Genomic DNA, 19,617 nt, shown 5'->3' on the forward strand with positions numbered 1-19,617 from the left:
CTGCAGGTGAGGTGATGAAGTGGAAAGAGCTTCGAGCCTGGGATTCAGGGAAGTTGAGTTCTGCTCTGAGCTGTGCTGGGAAATTGCTGTTATGACTTTGGAGAAATCTCTTTATCTCTCTGGATCTTAGGTTTTTTTTCCTAATGTGAAAGAAGTAGTTTTGGTTGGATCAGTGATTTCTAACCTGATTTCTAGGTGTCTGAAAAAATAGTGGTGGGCATTTTGTTGCTGTTGTTTTAGTCACTCAGTTGTGTCCGACTCTTTGCAACCCCGTGGATTGTAACCAGCCAGGCTCCTCTATTCATGATATTCTCCAAGCAAAAATACTGGAGTTGGTTGCCATTTCCTCCTCCAGAGGACCTTCCTGACCCAGGGATTGAACCTTCGTCTCCTGAAAGTCTCCTGCATTGGAGGTGAATTCTTTACTGCTGAGCCACAAAGTGAAAGTGAAAGTCGCTCGGTCGTGTCCAACTCTTCGTGACCTCACGGATAGTCCATGCAATTCTCGAGGCCAGAATACTGGAGTGGGTAGCCATTCCCTTCTCCAGGGGATCTTCCCAACCCAGAGATCGAATCCAGGTCTCCCTCATTGCAGGTGGATTCTTTACCAGCTGAGCCACCAGGGAAGCCCAAGAATACTGGAGTGGGTAGCTTATACCTTCAGCGGATCTTCCCGACCCAGGAATCGAAGCAGGGTCTCCTGCATTGCAGGCAGATTGTTCACCGGCAGAGGAGAGCATTAAAACAGCTCTGGACTCCTTCTATTTGCAAACTCTTAGAAGTGATTGTTGCCTAGTCAACCCTGAGTCTTCATCATCAAAGAGGATTTGGTACAAAAGATGCAAACAATGAATGTTTGTTGAAATAATAAGGCCCCTCAGAAAGCCTGACAAAAATTGTCCTTTGGCCCTGATGAAGCTGTGCAGACTAAAAAAAACCTTGGTTTCTTTAGTGGCTAGCATTACGTTACAGATGTAAAATTGTCTCTGCATACCCAACACTGTATAGAAAAGGAAAAGGCAGGAAAGGGATTTTTTATTCTTTTTGCTGTGCCCTGAGGCATGTGGGATCTTAGTTCGCTGACCAGGAATTGAACCTATCTTCCCTGCACTGGAAGTGTGGAGTCTTAACCACTGGATGGCCAGGGAAGTCCCAGGAGAGGAATCTTTGAGAAGGGTGCTGGCTAGTTAAAAGAGTGAAAACCAAGCTCAAAAAAATGATGGAGACCATAGGAGGCAAGGTGTTTGAGAACCCAGGCGAGACTGAGTGTTCAAGATGGGAAGTCCTACTGGGCAGTCATGTGACTGCCCAGCTGCTGGGTGGTGGAGGGGAGTTATCTAGCTTCCCTAGGCTTCCATGGATGTTGTGCATCACCAAGATTATCGCACGATTTGGGGATTTCTGCCAAACAGGAAGAAACTTTGGACTTAAAACAATAAAGGACTACTGTGCCTGTTCCTCTGGTCCTGCTGCACTCACCGGCAGCTCTTTTCAGTAGTTTGGCTGGCTTTGGTGAAAGGCAAGGAGAAGACAGACCTACACATGCATTTTGATAGAGAAAAACACCTCTGTGCCTGGAGTCCATGTGAAAGACATTATAACAGGGTTCTTGTAGATGAAGGAGGACCCATCTCTAGTCTACAAAAGCTGAGGTTTTCTACCAAGAAAAGTGATGGGGAACCCTCTGAAGAGACGCAGATGCAAATGCCAAGGGAGATTCACGTTTCTGTGTCTCTAGTTGTTTAGTGAAAGCTCCGGCAAACTGTCTTGTCTGTTCTCTCTGAGCTCATCACCCCAAGCTGGTTAACTTCACTGGGGTTTTGTGAGATTAAGCGAGATAATAGATTCGAATATCTACAACCCTAAGGTACTCACGGGCTTCTCAGGTGGCGCTAGTGGTAAAGAACCAGCCTGCCAATGGAGGAGGCATAAGAGATGCGGGTTTGATCCCCTGGAGGAGGTCATGGCAACCCACTCCAGTCTTCTTGCCTGGAGAATCCCCATGGACAGAGCAGCCTGGTGGGCTACAGTCCATAGGGTTGAAAAGAGTCGGACAGGACTGAAGTGAATGAGCACGCATGCAGGGTACTCGCACTTCCAGTGACAATCAACAACACTGGGCGTTTTCCTGGAGAGTATGGGTGGGCAGCCACGGTGGGAAGCACCTTTGCTTTTCCCGCTCCTTCTCATTAGTTCATATTCTTTGTGCTAATTTTATCTCCATAGTTGACACATGTCACTTGCAGCTGTCCAATATCTCTTTAATGGCCTCTGTATATCCTAATTATTTTTCACATTTTGACTCCTGCCTTCTCAAGGTAGAATCCAGAAAATTTTCATCCTGAGGCTTGTTTTCAGCCAGTATAGTAGCAGGGGACCGAGGTCCCTATAATTAGATGAACTTGCTTGAGACTTGGAATCAGAGGTGAACCATGTGAGGCTTCAGTCTGCCTGGGGAAGGTCCTCGTCCAGAAGGCGGTGGAGTTGTCTGCTTCTCTGGGGGCAGGGCTGGTAGAATTTCTGTCGTCTAGTCCTGGTCATTACACTTGCTACATAGTGAAAGTTGTGATGTTTTTGTTAGAGAATCCCCACAAGTGTGTCTGCATTTGATAGATTCAGAGTCCATTCTTTGCTCTTCTCAGAGATACTTTGAGCTGTGTATGTTCCTTTCATGCTTACATTCGTCCTTCATTGCTGCTGGTTGTGAGATCAATAAAGATTTTGTCTTTTCATAAGTGGATATTATAGTCCTTGAAAATATGTAGACAAATGAAAATGAATAGAGGAGATATGATGGATAGAAGAAGAGATAAAGAAGAAGAGAGTAAGGACAAGAAGAGAGAGAAAGAGAAAAAGAGACAGAAAAAGGCCCCGGCGACCTCAGAAACGATCCCCGGTGGGTGAGCGTCTGTGGTGGCCAGCCTCTACTACAGCCTCCTGGAACCCATGTCCTGTGTAGTCCTTTTCTGTGTTGAATCAGGGCTGGCTGGTGTGATCCATTAAATATGGTGGAGGTGACAGTGTGTGATACCCAAGCCTGGGTAATAAAATGCGTTGCACGTTCCGTCTTGGCCTTTTGGATCATTTTCTCTGAAAGAAGCCAGCTGCCATATTGGAAGGACACTCAAGCAGCTCTGTGGAGACCTCACATGAAGAGAAACCAACTTGGCAGTTCCAACTTGCTGGCCACTTGAGTGAACCTCCTTGGAAGTGGATCTCCTGGCCATGGTCCATCACTTAGAAGACTGGAACTCCAGTCAAGGCCCAACAGAGAGCATCCTGTGAGAGCTTGAGTCAGAACTGCCCAACCAACTTGCTCCTGCATCCTTGGTCTACAGAACTGGGGGAGGTAATGCATGGGTCTTGTTGTTTTAAGCCACTAAACGCCATGTTAGTTGTCATACAGCGTTCAGTCAGTTCAGTTCAGTTCAGCCGCTCAGTGGTGTCTGACTCTTTGTGACCCCATGAATCGCAGCACGCCAGGCCTCCCTGTCCATCACCAACTCCCGGAGTTCACTCAGACTCACGTCCATAGAGTCAGTGATGCCATCCAGCCATCTCATCCTCTGTCATCCCCTTCTCCTCCTGCCCCCAATCCCTCCCAGCATCAGAGTCTTTTCCAATGAGTCAACTCTTCGCATGAGGTGGTCAAAGTACTGGAGTTTCAGCTTTAGCATCAGTCCTTCCAAAGAAATCCCAGGGCTGATCTCCTTTAGAATGGACTGGTTGGATCTCCTTGCAGTCCAAGGGACTCTCAAGAGTCTTCTCCAACACCACAGTTCAAAAGCATCAATTCTTCGGTGCTCAGCCTTCTTCACAGTCCAACTCTCACATCCATACATGACCACAGGAAAAACCATAGCCTTGACTAGATGGACCTTTGTTGGCAAAGTAATGTCTCTGCTTTTGAATATGCTATCTAGGTTGGTCATAACTTTCCTTCCAAGGAGTAAGCGTCTTTTAATTTCATGGCTGCAGTCACCATCTGCAGTGATTTTGGAGCCCCCAAAAATAAAGTCTGACACTGTTTCCGCTGTTTCCCCATCTATTTCCCATGAAGTGATGGGACCGGATGCCATGATCTTCGTTTTCTGAATGTTGAGCTTTAAGCCAACTTTTTCACTCTCTTCTTTCACTTTCATCAAGAGGCTTTTTAGTTCCTCTTCACTTTCTGCCGTAAGGGTGGTGTCATCTGCATATCTGAGGTTATTGATATTTCTCCCAACAATCTTGATTCCAGCTTGTGCTTCTTCCAGCCCAGCGTTTCTCATGATGTACTCTGCATATAAGTTAAATAAACAGGGTGACAATATACAGCCTTGATGTACTTCTTTTCCTATTTGGAACCAGTCTGTTGTTCCATGTCCAGTTCCAACTGTTGCTTCCTGACCTGCATACAGATTTTAGACACTTGAAACAGTTCTCCTGCTGTCCTTCCCATTGGGAAAGATGCTCTTGTCTCTGAGGCAGGGGCAGACAGTGGTGATGTTGGAGATGTGTCTTCTTATGGCTGCTATCATGGTTCTGCTTCATGTGTTGTGCTGTGCTTAGTTGCTCGGTCATGACTGACTCTTTGTGACCCCCTGGACTGGATTCTGCCAGGCTCCTCTGTCCATGAAATTCTCCAGGCAACAATACTGGAGTGGGTTACCATGCCCTCCTCCAGGGAATCTTCCCAACCCAGGGATCAAACCCAGGTCTCCCGCATTGCAGGCAGATTCTTTACTGACTGAGCCACCAGGGAAGCCCATTCTGTTTCATTGGTTCAGTTCAGCTGCTCAATCACGTCCGACTCTTTGCAACCCCATGGACTGCAGCATGCCAAGCTTCCCTGTCCATCACCAACCCCTGGAACTTGCTCAAGCTCATGTCCATCAAGTCTGTGATGCCATCCAGCCATCTCATCCTCTGTTGTCCCCTTCTCCTCCCACCTTCAATCTTTTCCAGCATCAGGGTCTTTTCCAATAAGACAGTTCTTCACATCAGGTGGCCAATGTATTGGAGTTTCAGCTTCAGTATCAGTCCTCCCAATGAATATTCAGGATTGATTTCCTTTAGGATGGACTGGTTGGATCTCCTTACAGTCCAAGGGACTCTCAAGAGTCTTCTCCAACACCACAATTCAAAAGCATCAATTATTCGGAGCTCAGCTTTCTTTATAGTCCAACTTTCACATCCATACATGACTACTGGAAAACCATAGCTTTGACTAGATGGACCTTTGTTGGTAAAGTAATGTCTCGGCTTTTTAATATGCTGTCTAGGTTGGTCATAGCTTTTCTTCCAAGCAGCAAGCATCTTTTAATTTCATGGCAGCAGTTCTGCTTCATAGCAGCGCTCAATTCTTCACTTAGTAGAATTCCTCTTGGGCTCCAGTAGATAATGGAACATTATTTCTGGTTTTCAGTATTATTGTACCTTTAGTTCTCCAGGGTATATTTTCAAAAGTCTTTCAATGGGGGAGGTGGATAAGGATGAATCAAGTGCTGTTATTTTGCAGTTCTCTTAACCAGGAAATCGAAAATTTATAGCTGCCCCTAAATTCTTGATTATGCATCTCATCAGTACACGTTTTTTGACAACATATGTTTCCTACAGGGTGCAGTGGTAAAGAATCTTTCTGTAATATATAGGAGATGTGGGTTTGATCCCTGGGTCAGGAAGATCCCCTGGAGAAGGAAATGGCAAACTACTCCAGTATTTTTGCCTGGAAAATTCCAAGAACAGAGAAGCCTGGTGGACTATTGTTCATGGGGTCACAGAGTAGTACATGACTGAGCACACAATACTCCAAAATATTTCTTCCTTGTTCCTTCATTTATTTATTAGTTACAAGTGCCATTGTATTGTTTTATCGTATGTTATAAAGCGTACAAAATATACATTTAGAAAATACGAGATAAAAACAAACAGAAATAGGAGTTCTAATATTTTAATTTTCTTTCCTAGTGGTTGTCTTGGTCACTGCTGGTAAGTGTGTCCCTTCTCCCACTTTGGAGACTACTGGTCTCCGATATGGTTAGCTTTTTGCAGTTTCATATTATCTGCATGATTTTTTTAAGGGCAGAGATTGTGCCTTGTTTATGTCTTCCATGATTATAAGATTACTGCTCTATTTGTGCTTCTTACAATACAGAATGAATGAAAGAATGAATACATGAATACATGATTGGATGGAGAAATGACATCTATGTTTCAGTATGATACTAAAAACAAAGAAAACAAAAATTGATATGTTAATTTTAAAAATTTAAAAAGTAATATTAATTAAAAGTGATATGTATATTAAGTAGATGAGACTTAAGCATACACTCAGTGGTTAAGATATTTTTTTAATCTTAAGTTTATTTGTTTTTAATTGGGGGATAATTGCTTCACAGTGTTCTGTTAGTTTCTGCTGCACAACCACGTGAATGAGCTATAAATATACACATATCCTGGGCTTCCCTGGTGGCTGAGTAGTAAAGAGTCTGCCTGCCAGTGCAGGAAATGCAGGTTCGATCCCTGGGTCAGGAAGATCCCCTGGAGAAAGGAATGGCAACCCACTCCAGTGTTCTTGCCTGGAAAACCCCGTGGACAGAGGAGCCTGAAAGGTTACAGTCCATGAGGTCACAAAGAGTTGGACAAAACCGAAGCAACTAGAGAACAATAACGTACATATGTCCTCTCCGTCTTGAGCCTCCTTCCCCTCCGCCATCCTGCCCAGTGGTTAGGGTCTAAACCTGGGTGTGCTTGATTCCAGAACCGTGTTCACCACTTAATCTCCCCCAAATTCCAGAGCCCCTCTCTTCCGCAGTCAGAGAATCACCTTCGTACCAGACACACCCCAGGAGGAAAGTTCCTGGATTTATTTCTAAGACAAACAGTGTTCTGTTTTCCCTACCCATCCCAACCCCCACACTGACATCCACAGGCCCCCGAGTCACACCCCCGCACACAACAGTTTTCTCCTTTTCCTTCAAGCTGTCTTCCAGGCCTGGTTCTCTGGCAAATAGCCATCACCCGTGAAGCCCTTTCTAGTGAGTACATATGTGGGGGAGGATTTTCCTTCACTAGCTTGCCTCGCCAGGACACATGCTGTCTGAATTTCTGTCTCCTCGCATTTCCTGGAGTGAGGACTTGGGGCAGACGCAATCATAACCAGCTTGTCGACTCTATTTGTTCAGCTGGGCATCTCTCGACCATGTCAGTCGACCTGGCTCTTTATCCCCATTTAGACTTTGGACAGCCCTAGTGCATTAGACCCAGTGCTGCCATTTCCCTCTGCAGCCCCATTCTCCACGCCACTGGCTCTTCCCGGCCAGGCGTTATGCAAGAAACTGGGAACCCAGAAGAAGGCAAGGAAGGGGCAGTTTTTCTGAGAATATGCAGCTTGGTTCTCTCTGTATGTCTTTTTATGTGCGTACGCATGCATGCACTCAACAGTAGAAGGATGCACAGCTGAATCTACAGTCTTAGCTTGCTCTCCGGATTCTTTCATTGTTGCTGCACCTTGGCCATGACAGCTCAGTTGGGGCCAGTGGGTGGGAGTTCTTGGGGTTATAGGCAATTACTGAATTGGCAAAAAAAATTCAGAAGGTCTTATGGAAAAACCCAAATGAACGTTTTGGCCAACCCATACAATGTAGTATTATAGTCGACCTGCCTTGGTTGCCCTGAACCTTTGAATGCCTTTGGGATGGGTTAGTTTAGACTCCCAAATCTTCGTGGCTTTAAAATAATAAAATTTATTTCTCATTAGTGCTGTGTGTCCATCAGGGGACATCTGGGGGGCGGGGGTCCGAGTCACTCTAGGACTTGGGCTGATAGAGAAGCCACCGTTTGCCAGCGACCCTGGTGGAGGGCGGTGAAAAAACAGGTACATCTTACACAGATCACAGTAAGACATTACCCAGAAGCACTCTGGCCTCTTTTCCTGTTCCAGTGGCCAGAGCAAGTTGCATGGGCATGACCGTTTCCAAGGGGGCAAGTAAGTAAGTATTACCATGTGACCAGGAGAGAGAACTACCATTTATGTGAGCATGTATGTGCCAATGACCGTCATCATATACTTTCCTGCTTTTAGAGAATTTTCTAGTTTCTGAATCCTACTTTTCTTTTACCCCCGGGAGGCGTGGCTCCCAGGCTCAATGGCTGTGGCACACAGGCTTGGTTGCTCTGGGGTCTTTGGGATCTTCCAGGATCAGGAATTGAACCCACGTCTCCTGCATTGTCAGGTGGATTCTTTACCACTGAACCACCAGATAATTCTACTTTTCCAGGATAGAAGTTAGAAATTCACTGTGATGGACAGAGTACTGGCCACCCAAAGAGGTCCATGTCCTCCTACCCAGGGCCTGTGAATATATATGAAAGAATTTTGCAGGTATGACTACATAAAGGATCTTGAGATGGGGAGGTGACCTAGGATTATCCAGGTGGCCCAACATCAGCACAAGGACCCTTACAGGGAAAGAGGGAGGCGGGAGAAGCAGAGCCAGGGAAGCAGACATGAGGATGGGCACAGGCTTGCAGTGACTGATGCAGACAGCCTTGGGTCCAAGAATGCCTGCAGCTCTCAGGGCTGGGGATGGAGGCTTGTACTGGGGGAGGGTCTGTAGGGTTAGGGTTAGGGTAATGACGTGAGTTGGTCTCTGTAAGAAGGCTGAATTGGGGTGTGAGATAATATAGTCACTTTGTTTTTAATGTTCACATTCAATCATTTTCTTCTGTTCACCTTACCTAAGACTTGTATCGATTATTCAGCCATTAACACTACCTACCACCTACCTTTACCACCTACTTCCCTTGTGGCTCAGATGGTAAAAGCGTCTGCCTACAATGCCGGAGACCCGGGTTCGATCCCTGGGTTGGAAAGATCTCCTGGAGAAGGAAAAGGCAGCCCACTCCAGTATTCTTGCCTGGGAATTCCCACAGACAGAGTAACCTGGCGGGTTACAGTCCATAGGGTTGCAAAGAGTTGAACACAACCGAGCGACTGAGCAGCAGCATAACGTATGAGAGATTGGCACTGATACGCTGGCCTCTGATTCACAGCACAGTGCAGAGGTCATCGGAACTGGTGCTGCCCCTGTTTGATGGGCACTGCAGTCTCCTCTGTGTAGCACACATGCACAGAATTCCAGCGGGATAGAGCAGTGGGCATTCCCCTCTCCCCCACCATGGATCTTCCTGCTGACGGTATCTATGGGATCCAGGCCGACATGGGCTGGCTCAGCTGGTGGGACTCGTTTACTGTGGATCTGGCTGCAGCTTGAGCTCAGACGTAGGTCCTGGGCTGAAGGAACAGAAGCTCCCCCAGGTCACAGTAGACCACCAGAGCACAGAAGCAAGTCCACTGGAAACCCAGTTGCGTTTCAAATCTCTGCTCCTATCCTGGTGAGTGGTTAAGCCAAAGCTAGGGTGCGCAAGTGGGGAGAGATGCAGAGACTGTTACTGGGGTGTGAAGAATTGGACCTAATTCAATCTGTCACAACAGAGAAGGAAACGTAGGTTTGGGAAAATTAGGGTTGTTTTCCTGGATTTCATAGGACTTATGTCTTGAGTCAAGGCTCCCTCTCCATTCATTACTCTCCACTGTCACCGAGGCAGAGCTCATGAAAAGCTCCAGCAGGTAGCCTTCTGGGCGCGAATGTCTCATTTTGCTCTGACCTTGTCTTTCTTTTTCTGGAGGTTCGTCTGTTTTCAAACCACAGTGTTTCAACAACTCAGCTCACCATTTATCCCTCTGGGGAACTCTCTCTTTCTGATCAATTCCACCCCCGTTTCTGGGATGACACGTCTCTCTCCAGATCTTTGTCTACTCATCTGTAAAGAGAGCCAGTTCTCCCTGAACGCAGTGGACTCGGACTCTTTCTGGCAGCAGTTCGCAGGCGACTCCAGTCCCTCCTCTGTGCAGAGCTCCCTTGGCGCTGTCAGAAACACAAACCGTGTCTCAGGCACATTCGGAGCAGGGGACTGTCCACAGAGAGAAACTGGTTCAGCTTTGGGGGCCCTGGGTTGCTCGGACCCTGCATGAAGCATTGTGTGGTAGGGGTGGCCCTATAAAGTGCAGGCTTTCTCTTGGTCTGGGGTCCAGAGTTGCTGAAGACTGTATGGTGTTAGGCAAGACGAAGAGATTTGGTAAGTGGGTGGGGGGTGGCATTTCGAGTATCACTGTTACTGGATTTAGTTCATTTCAATAACACTTGTTGAGCCCTAGCAATGCTCCAGGGCTTCCCTGCTGGCTCAATGGTAAAGAATCTGCCTGAGATGCAGGAGACACATGAGATGTGGTTTCAATCCCTGGGTGGGGAAGATCCTCTGGAGGAGGAAATAGCAAGCCACTCCTGTATTCTTGCCTGAAAGACTCTATGGACAGAGGAGCCTGGTGGGCTATAGTCTGTGGGGTTGCAAAGAGTCAGATACAACTGAGTGACTGCACACACACACACAGAACAATGCACATTGGGAACTAAGCTACAGACATGCCCAGACACATACAGAGCCGGCCTCGTGAGGCTTAAGTCCAGCAGGAGAGATGAGGATATTAAATACACAGCTACGTTCTCTGCTTCAAGCTTGGCAAAGCCCCTGCAAATGATGACAGAAGTGTTGGGGTTATTCTTAACAGCTTTTGGGCTTTGTCTGAAAAGGACACGTCCTTTTTTCCCATCTTGCTGTGAACAATGAATGGCTGTGTTGTATGGGAACATTTAGTGCCAGCTCCTTGCATTTCCAGAAGGAGAAGGAAAGTCCTACTTTCCAAGAGGGAAAGGTTTGGGAGGAGCACTGCTGATGTTTTTTTCCTCTATGCCTGTGACCCGCTAATTTCTCTGCACAGAAGGAAAGGTGATTCTGACTCAATGAATGAATTTGGAGGTAGGAGCTGGGTAGGAAGCGGAGTTCGTGATGCGTTGTAGGGACTCCAGGGAGAATTAGAGCCCGTTGGGACCTGAAGTTCAAGAAAGGGAAGTGACTCGACCTCCTCTGTCCTTGTGTGTGGCAGAGACTAGAGGTCTGGATGCGAAGGAAGGAGAGGCTGGTAGCTGGGGACAGTTGGCGGCTGTGGTGATGATGGAGAGACGGTGGGTGGACATGGACCAGCCAGAGTCGAGGAGACTCTGAGCAGTGATGAGCAGGAACTCAGATATGGTCCAGCCAGGGCCTGAGGGGGGCAGGCTGGAGTGGAGGTTCCATGGCTCAGGGGAACATCTGGAGCATCTGTGGCTTCGAGAGGGGGCCAAGGTCACTCATTTGTGCAGCTGGAGTAGTCATGACCCCAGCCGTGGCTTCTTCCCGAGCAGCTGTGAACACACAGGAAGACTCTAGCACAGAATTTACAAAATGGAGGTCTTCGGGCTGAATCTAGCTTCTCCATGTGTTTCATTGAACCCAGGTAAAACTGAAAGCTGTGAGTTAGCTGAAGGAAACAAGTGCAGGATTATAAGTAGAAATCTGGATTTTGATTTATTTTCTTAAAAAGCAAAGACTGGGGCCTCCCTGGATCCCATTCCTGATTGGCCATCATCTTCTGGAGCTGAGTGGGGGTCCCTCCTTTTCACTGGGACCCCCCCAGTTTGCCATAGTCCCCATGGGTCTGTCAGTTTTGCAGACTCACTCAGTTTCTCTTCCAGGTCATCTGCCTGATCCTCGGTCATTTGGTTTTACAGCCCCATGTTGCACCTGAGATGCTGGGTTTAGCCTCTCCTGGGTTAGAGATCCTCTTGATATTTTAATGTAAGTTAAAGACCTCTCCAGAGAGACACACCTTGCACTTGAAACTTTTGCATAAAATTAGAGGTGATTTCCAGAACCCCTAAAGCTGCTGAGAACCTGCTTCCTAGGTTGAAGCACCCTGCTTTGAAAAAATGGATCCTGCAGTCTCTGAAACCTCAGAAGCACTTTACAGTTTACAAAGCACACCTCCTTTCCCGGGAGAGTGTGCAGTGTCCTCAATCTAGCTTCCACTCGCTTGCTTTATACCCCTTGTAGCAGGTGTAGGGGTCCCCCAGCCTCCTTTACAGATGAAGAGTGGGGTCCAGGGATTCTGAGTGATGCCTGCAGAGTCGTGCAGCTGGGAGCTGGAGGGGCTGGCACTCAGCTCCCCCCACATTCCTGCTTTGGTCTCCCTTTCCTTCCCACTACCTTCCATTTGCCAATCGGTTATAAATAGCTCAAAGAAGATTTTATTTCCAGCTTCGAAGTGACATGTGCTGTCAGCAACACCACAAAACACTTCATTGATGTTTTTAAGGGGGGTAGGGAAGAGGAAATAAAATTGCTTATTTGCCCAAAGCAATGTTCAGTGAAGTGAAATCCATTGACTCCCTGTGGGACTCTCTGCTTCTCCCAAGTGAATGGATTCTCAAATTTGGAACACAGGTGGCCTTCAGGTTGGATGGACATAGCCCGCCTCTCTGATTAATTCGGTGGATGCCGCGCTCCAAGGAGGGCCGGGAGTCGGAAATCCCCCCCTCCCCACCACCTACTTCCTGCCTGGGGAAAACCGCAGGGAGAGGGGAGTGAAGGGGAGGCAGCTCCTAACAGCGATGGGGGCCTTGCCTGGAAGGGGTAAGCAGCGGTTTTTCTGTCTTGCTGCATGTCAGGGTGAAGGCTGGTGGGAGAAAGCGTTCCTCTGAGTCTTCTCAGCACAAGAAGAAATCGCAGCCAAACCTGTGCAATCAAAGAGAAGGGTCTGTGTGAGACGGTGGGGTGACGCTAGGTGATTTTTGATGATATGGCAGGGAATCCAGGAATAAGCAGCACGGCTGAGCACCGACATAGAAAAGGGAAAAGGAGTAGCCCAGTATTGCTATTGTGCTGAATATGTTAGCTGCTCAGTTGTTTTCTGACTCTTTGCAGCTCCATGGACTGTAGCCCACCAGGCTCCTCTGTCCATGGAATTCTCCAGGCAAGAATACTGGAATGGGTTGCTATTCCTTTCTCCAGTGGATCTTCCCAACCCAGGGATCGACCCTGGGTCTCTCGCATTGCAGGTGGATTCTTTTTACCATCTGAGCCACCAGGGACCAACCCAGTATCATGAATGGGTTGGCCAAAAAGTGCTTTTGGGTTTTTCTGATGCGATATGTAAGGAGCTCTGAGACATAAGGCCTGGTGCAGAAAGCTGGCAAATGAAGAAGGATGTTTGGGTCTCAAGAACCAAAAAAGCTCTTCCTTGGCCTGAACTAGGGGAAATAGCCAGGAGTCATCCGGTGCTTTACATAGTATGCAGCCCTTGACCTGCCGCTTCAAGACTATGAGATGAAAATCACTCCTGCTGCACGCATTTGGTGGCTGAGAGAATCCGGATGTGAGAGCCTCCCTTGTTTACTTGAGGCCACACAGCTGTGGTGCGTGGCGGAGCCTAGCAGTTTGGCCCCAGAGTTTATCTCTTTAACCTCTTTGCTTTCTTGCCTCAGCAAGCTGAGCTTGAAATAGAGAAAGCTCCCATCCCTGGAGGAAAAGAAACCCGGGAGAGAGAAAGAGGCAGAGAGAGGCTGTGGGTTGCAGTGTTTGGCTCCAAGTGGGCTCAGGTCACCTGTCTGAGAAAGAGAGACCAACTGCTAGAAAGAGGAAGCAGTGATGAGAGCCCTGCTGAGAGCTGACCCTGGCTCTGACCCCTCTGGACTCTCTAAAAGCAGAGAAATGAGAGCTGATTTATGTCCTGACCCTTTAACACTACTCTGAAAGCAGGTGGTGACCTTATTTATCTTATTCACGGCTGTGTCCCCACTGGTTTCTCTCGGGTGCTCAGAAAAGCCTTGTGGAATTAACATGGAAAGTGACTGGCCTGGTGTCAGACACCATCATTTAAACTTAGGTCTCTTTGCCCTGAGATGAAGCTGGATGTTCTCATTTCCCTGCATTCCGGAAAGGGAGGATGAATGGAATTTAGGTTCTCGTGTCTGGGTGGAGCAGCACGCTGGGAAACAGCCCTGCTGCACCCATCAAGGCTGGGGGAGAAGCTCACAGCATTTACTATTCAATTCAACTCAGTGTGCATCTCTTTGGCTCTGATCGTGTACCCAGCATTGTATCTGGTGTCCCAATAACACTAAAGGAACAGAAGACAGGCATCATCTCAGCCTTTGGGAAGCTTCTTCTACAGACACGGAGATGAAGTGAACATCTCAAAACATCTTACTCTTTCTCTTCCAGTGTGAAGTGAGGAGCTTGTTTTTATCACATGTATCCTCTTACTACATGGTAAGCGCCTCTCAAAGATAAGACTTTAGGTGCAGTTAATTTATTAGGAATGTGGTCCGTGGTCCCAGGAAGCACTGGCATGAGAGTGGGAAGGGCCCTGGGGAGGAAGGAAAGTCACAAAAAGTGTTTTCACTGGGGACCTCTGAGAGATGGTTTCAGACACACCTCAGAACCGTCCCTCTGCAGATCAAGGAGACTGGGGTCTTCATCTGCTGTCTCCCTCCCTGGTTGGTCCTTGATAACTCCTGGACACTGAGTCCCTGGCACGTCTAGACTTCCTCTTGGCCAGAGCACATCCTTAGGTAGAGAGATGAAGGGAACACGGGGTGGGTGCGTGGGGACAGTTAACAGGAGGCCCCCCGGTAGACTGAGGGGATTGCAAGCAGGGACCATTTAGACAGGAATAGTTAGCTCTAGGTCCCGAGCGTCTGATGCACAGACTCCTGCATAGAGAGTGCTCAGCGTGTATCCATGGATGAACTCAAAACCACCCATGTAAGCGGGAATGAGAGATGAAAGACAAAAGCAAAGTGGCAGCATTTTGGTATGCTAAGAGCCCTAATGTGCTTTGTTAAACGACCCCAAACTTTTAGGGTACCAGAGGGGGCAGCCTATTTGGAAGCCTCACAGCTGGGGTTCCTGTTGGATATTCGCCCATGGCTGGTTTGGCCACATCAGTGACTGTGAAACCAGCTTCCACCTGACAGGTGCTTGATTTAATAACCACCCCCCCACCTCCACCCCGGCCCAGCCTCGTATCAGCCCTGACATGCCCAGGGAATAAGACGGCAAATTAGAGAGATGGAAACTCCACTTCACTGCAAGCCAAGATTTAGATGGTCCTCGTAGCCCCTTATTTATGAAGTTTGGGTTTCCCTTTCACCTTTCAGTGAGATTGGGATGGCTTGCTGGCCCTAAATAGTAATGAATTTGGGGCTGTGTTCTGCCTCCTGGCATGAAGTGCTTAATGAATGTTCCCATCTTTCTACAGGGAAATCTCTCTCTCTGCTAATTGCTGTCATCATCCATCAAGATCACCAACAGAGCAGCATTCCAGCCAGAGAGGCCTTGGGGCCCAGGTGAGCTCCAGGACCAGGAAGCCAGGGGCCCATATGGGGCTGCACCTGCTGGGCATCTCCATCAGGAGGCGCCAAGGAGGCACACGCAGTCGGAGTCCGGACCAGCCTCTCAGGCTCTGTACCTTGGAGTCATTGGCCCTGGGACTACCAAGCCACCTACCTTGGGGACCTGGGAGTGACGGAGCTATGTGGTGCAGGATGCCTTCAACATTTTAATCAGACCAGCCCCCCTTTATCTCTTTTACACCTCAAATCAGATTTTGTCAAAGAAGTCCTACTAATTTGAAAAGAAAGATTTGAAAACCACAGATCTAGTCCAACTATTAGCTTTAACAGGTGAACTGACACAGTCTGGAGGCCAGGCGAGGAGTGTGCTACAGGTCAAAGAGAAAGTCAGGTTCAGACCTGGGACACGAGCCCAGGTCTCTTGATTGCAAAGACAGCATTTCTGGGTTTTTATTTGTTTTTAATTCTCTACTTTCCACCTCCATCTGTTTTATACATTAATGAATGTGCAAGAACCCGCCCTGAGTGTCTACCTTGGAGGCTGTAAGAGAGAAAGAGTAGGGGGATTGAGCATCCAGAGGGCAGGGAAGGTCACACATGCTGGCACTGGTTGGGAACTTCACAGACTTACTCTTATTCATGGATTTATTTTATTATTGGAGCATGATTGCTTTACAAAATTGTGTTAGTTTCTGCTGTACAAAGAAGTGAATCAGTAGTATGCATATATACATTCTCCTCCCTCTTGGACTTTCCTCCCCCCATCCCACCCCTCTAGGTCATCACAGAGCACCGAGCTGAGCTCCCTGTGTTACGACAGCTTCCCACCAGCTCTCTGTTTTACACATGGTAATGTATGTATGTCAGTGCTATTCTCTTAATTCATCCCACCCTCTCCTTTTCATTCCTTTGTATGTAGGTCCACACAGAAGTCTACAGTGCCATAAATGCATTCAAGACATGGACATTGCTAGGATGATAATGCAAAGATGCGGTATATTATATATAAAAAAAGATACGTTATATTCATAGTTACCCAGATGTGAAAAACAGTTTTTGTATAAGCAAGTACATCTCTCGCCAAAGAATACTCAAGACACCTTTTACTTGATAAATGTGTATTTTGTGAAGTTTTTCAGAGTCAGCGTATTAGAACTAGATGGATCCTATCTAAGCCTTATCTTAAAGATGGAGAACCTAAGCTATGCTGCTAATAAAGATCAATGCCGGAACACCAAAAGAAAAAAAGAAGAAGATCATGCTGTCTGGCCACCACTGCCCATCCTTCTAGAATGCCCATGAGGTGACCCAGCACCCAAATGGCATCAGTTAGAAGCAGTTAGGTTGGGAATCCTTGCTGCGTCCGCTTCTATACTTTCTTCATTTCCTATTTCAATGGACGATGCTTCCTGCTTCCATCAAAGGGAACTCACACTTGTGGTCTTCATTACAGGTTCATCTTCTACTGGGATGATTTGTGCTCTAAAATCTCCTGCCTTTACCATGGACCCAGTAGCTTCAGGTATTTGCCTCTGCTCTCATCATAGGGTCTTGTCTTCAATGTCCGTTGACCTCATCATCACCCACTCTGATTTCTGCTACTACCATTTGGGCTGAATATGACCCCCAGCCACTCCACTACAGCCACTGCTTTGTCAGGTCATCATCAACTTCCAAGCTGGTGAGTTCCAGGGCCTCTTCCATGTCATCAAGTCTATTTTCCAGTCACGTGGCCGGTCCCTTTGGCTTCTTGAAGCCAAAGTTTTGCCAGCTGGTTTTGGCTTTTCTCCCACCGCTCTCTCCAGCGCCCACTCTCGCCTCCCAGCCTGTCTTCACAAAGTCTTCTCTGCTGCTCTGGGTCCAAATGTTGGATCAGCTGTGGGTCCTCTTTTCTTCTTTACCTGCACACTCTCCTTAGGTGACCTCAGCCACTTCCGTGGCTTTAAATACCTTCTTCATGATAATGACTTCCAATTTTCCAATTCCAACTCCAGCACTAACACCCTAAAGCTGCAGACTCATATATCCTGCTAACTTGACATTTCCACTTAGGTGACTAATGGGTATCTCAATACATAAAAAAAAAAAAAGAGGCTTAATTTTCTCACCTTACCACCAAAGTTGTTCCTCCCTTACTGTTCACCATCTTGGTAAATGTCACCACTTTTTCCCCAGTGGTTCAAACTCAAGCCTGGGAACCATCTTTAATTCATCTAAGCATTTCACCCGAACATTCAGCCCATAAGTGAGCCTTGTGGGGGCTCTTCTTAAGAGAGACTCTGGATCTGTTCACCTCTCTCCATCTCCCCTGCTGCTCTGAGTGCCCCCAACTCCACCATTTCTTCCTTTAGCATTAGTAACAGTCTCCTAACTGTTCTCTGTGCTACCTGTATTGCTTCTTAGAATTTTGTCTTTATATAGAACACTGAGTGTTCTTTGAAAATTGTAAATCAGATCTCATCACTTATCTACCCAAGGACCTTCAAAAATTCCCACTTGCATTTAAATTTAAACTATTTGCCATGCCTAGCAAGTTGTTATGTGAGCTGGCCCCATCTAGTTTTTTTTTTCTTTTTTTGTAGGCAAAGGAGTTCATTTTATTTTTTAATATTTATTTTTTTGGCTGTACCAGGTCTTAGCTGCAGCTTACAGGATCTTTTTTGCAGCTGAAGAATGCTGGATCTTTGGTTGTGGCATTCAGACACTTAGTTGTGGCATGTGGAATCTAGTTCCTTGACCAGGGATTGAACATGGCCCCCATGCATCGGGAGCTAAGTGTCTTAGCCACTGGACTGCCAGGGAAATCTCCCTCCAATCCCCTAATCCTACCTTTGACCTCATCTCATACTGCACTTGACTTCTCTGAGTATATTTGCCCCCTCTGGTGTTTTTCCTTCCTTCTCTTCTTCCTCTCCTTCCTTTCCTTCCCTCCTTCTTTCCTTTCCTCTTCCCTCCCTCCTCTAAACATCAAGTCCATTTCTTCCTGACAGCCTGTGTTGATTTTCTCTTGCCCTGTAATAAATGGGCACAGGCTTATACATTAGCACATATAGTTGGCTGCTCTCTTCTTCTCAATTTGTCATGGGGTGTCAGCCATCTCGGGAGTGTGGGGTGGGGAACAGGGGACAGCTTAACAAAAGGACCTGAGAGGGAGCAGAATAAAGCCATCCAGACCCTTTTACCTTGCAGCAGAAGTCACATTCCATGACTAATCAGGAGCCGGAAGTCCTGAGGCTGTAGAGGACAAAAGGAAATATAAATGTTACATAAGGATAATAGCACCGACCTGAAAGCTCCGTGGTGAGGAGTCGCTTTTACCCTGTAATTGGCACCAGGCTGTGTCAGTGCCGGGGGCAGGGAGTCACTTTGGAGGGCCTGATGGAGGAGGGACGTGATGGCCCTGGGGGTCCTTGCATGTGGGTCAGTCTGCAACAGGACACAGGGCCGACTTCTGCTGCCGGCAGAGCTTCATGTTGCCTGCCTGCCGGACAAGAGATGGCATGGATGTGAGGAGGGGGTGGGGAGGGTGACCGGCCCCCACCTGGTGCCCTCTGTGGTCAGGTGCCCGGTTCTCAGCACCAGTCACGCTGGACGACTGGCAGTCTTGCGATAAGACCAGCTTTTGCTGACCACTGATCTGGAAAATATTTTTTCTTCCCTTCTCTGCGGATAAGGCCCATGGATTCTTTCAGCCTCAACCCAGATAATATATCTTTCAGAAAGCGTTCTCTGATTTCTCTCCTCCAGATTTGGAGAAGCATCTCTGTACACCCCCTCAGCCTCCAGAGCTTCCTTCTCTCTTGTGAAAACTTTCAGTTTTGGAGCTGAAAACAAAAAGTGCACTCAGAAGAGATCTGCAGAGTCGGGCCACACAGACAGACCCTGGTCTCCTCTGGGTGGGTCAGAAAATTGAGAAGGAGATACACGCTTTACTCCCCTTATAGGTGTGAGGTGCAAAATGTTGAATAAATGTAAAGAAACACAGACCTAGATGGTGGGGAAGAATGTTGGAGTCATGGCTCTCTTATTTCTGCTTCTGCACATGTACCCGGGCAAAGTGATTAATCTGAGTCACAGTTCCTCATCTGTAAAGTGAGGACAAACACGTGTACCTGCCTGGGCTGCTGTGAGCATTAAATCAGATTAAGAGCTGTGTAAAATGATGTTTAAACTTTGGGTGTCCCTGTTTTCTAAATAGAGGACATCCTGTGATGCTGGTGACTGTTTCTGGGGGAGCTTCTGGGTGAAGGGATGTATCCTGATTTGCTGTTTAGTTGCTCAATCGTGTCTGACTCCTTGCCAACCCATGGACTGTAGCCTGCCAGGCTCCTGTGTCCATGGG

At 47.4% G+C, this 19,617-nt stretch overlaps 1 long non-coding RNA gene across 3 annotated transcripts in view; it reads left to right on the forward strand.

Annotated features, from left to right (window-relative positions):
* Positions 1–16,523, forward strand: part of LOC147359706 (uncharacterized) — a 52,788-nt gene extending 36,265 nt beyond the window's left edge. For 2 of the 3 annotated variants that reach the window (XR_015140354.1, XR_015140352.1), the window contains exons 4-6: positions 14,143–14,190; positions 15,182–15,269; positions 16,054–16,523. This is a non-coding gene — a long non-coding RNA (uncharacterized LOC147359706). Of the gene's footprint in view, positions 1–14,142; positions 14,191–15,181; positions 15,576–16,053 lie in introns of those variants that run through there. The other variant, XR_015140353.1, reaches the window with a different exon arrangement.
* The last annotated feature ends 3,094 nt before the right edge of the window (positions 16,524–19,617 follow it).

The sequence above is a fragment of the Bos grunniens genome, chromosome 14, assembly GCF_055505025.1.
Source record: "Bos grunniens cultivar Pamir isolate PY7600 chromosome 14, Bosgru_T2T1.0, whole genome shotgun sequence".
Classification (NCBI taxonomy): Eukaryota; Metazoa; Chordata; class Mammalia; order Artiodactyla; family Bovidae; genus Bos; species Bos grunniens.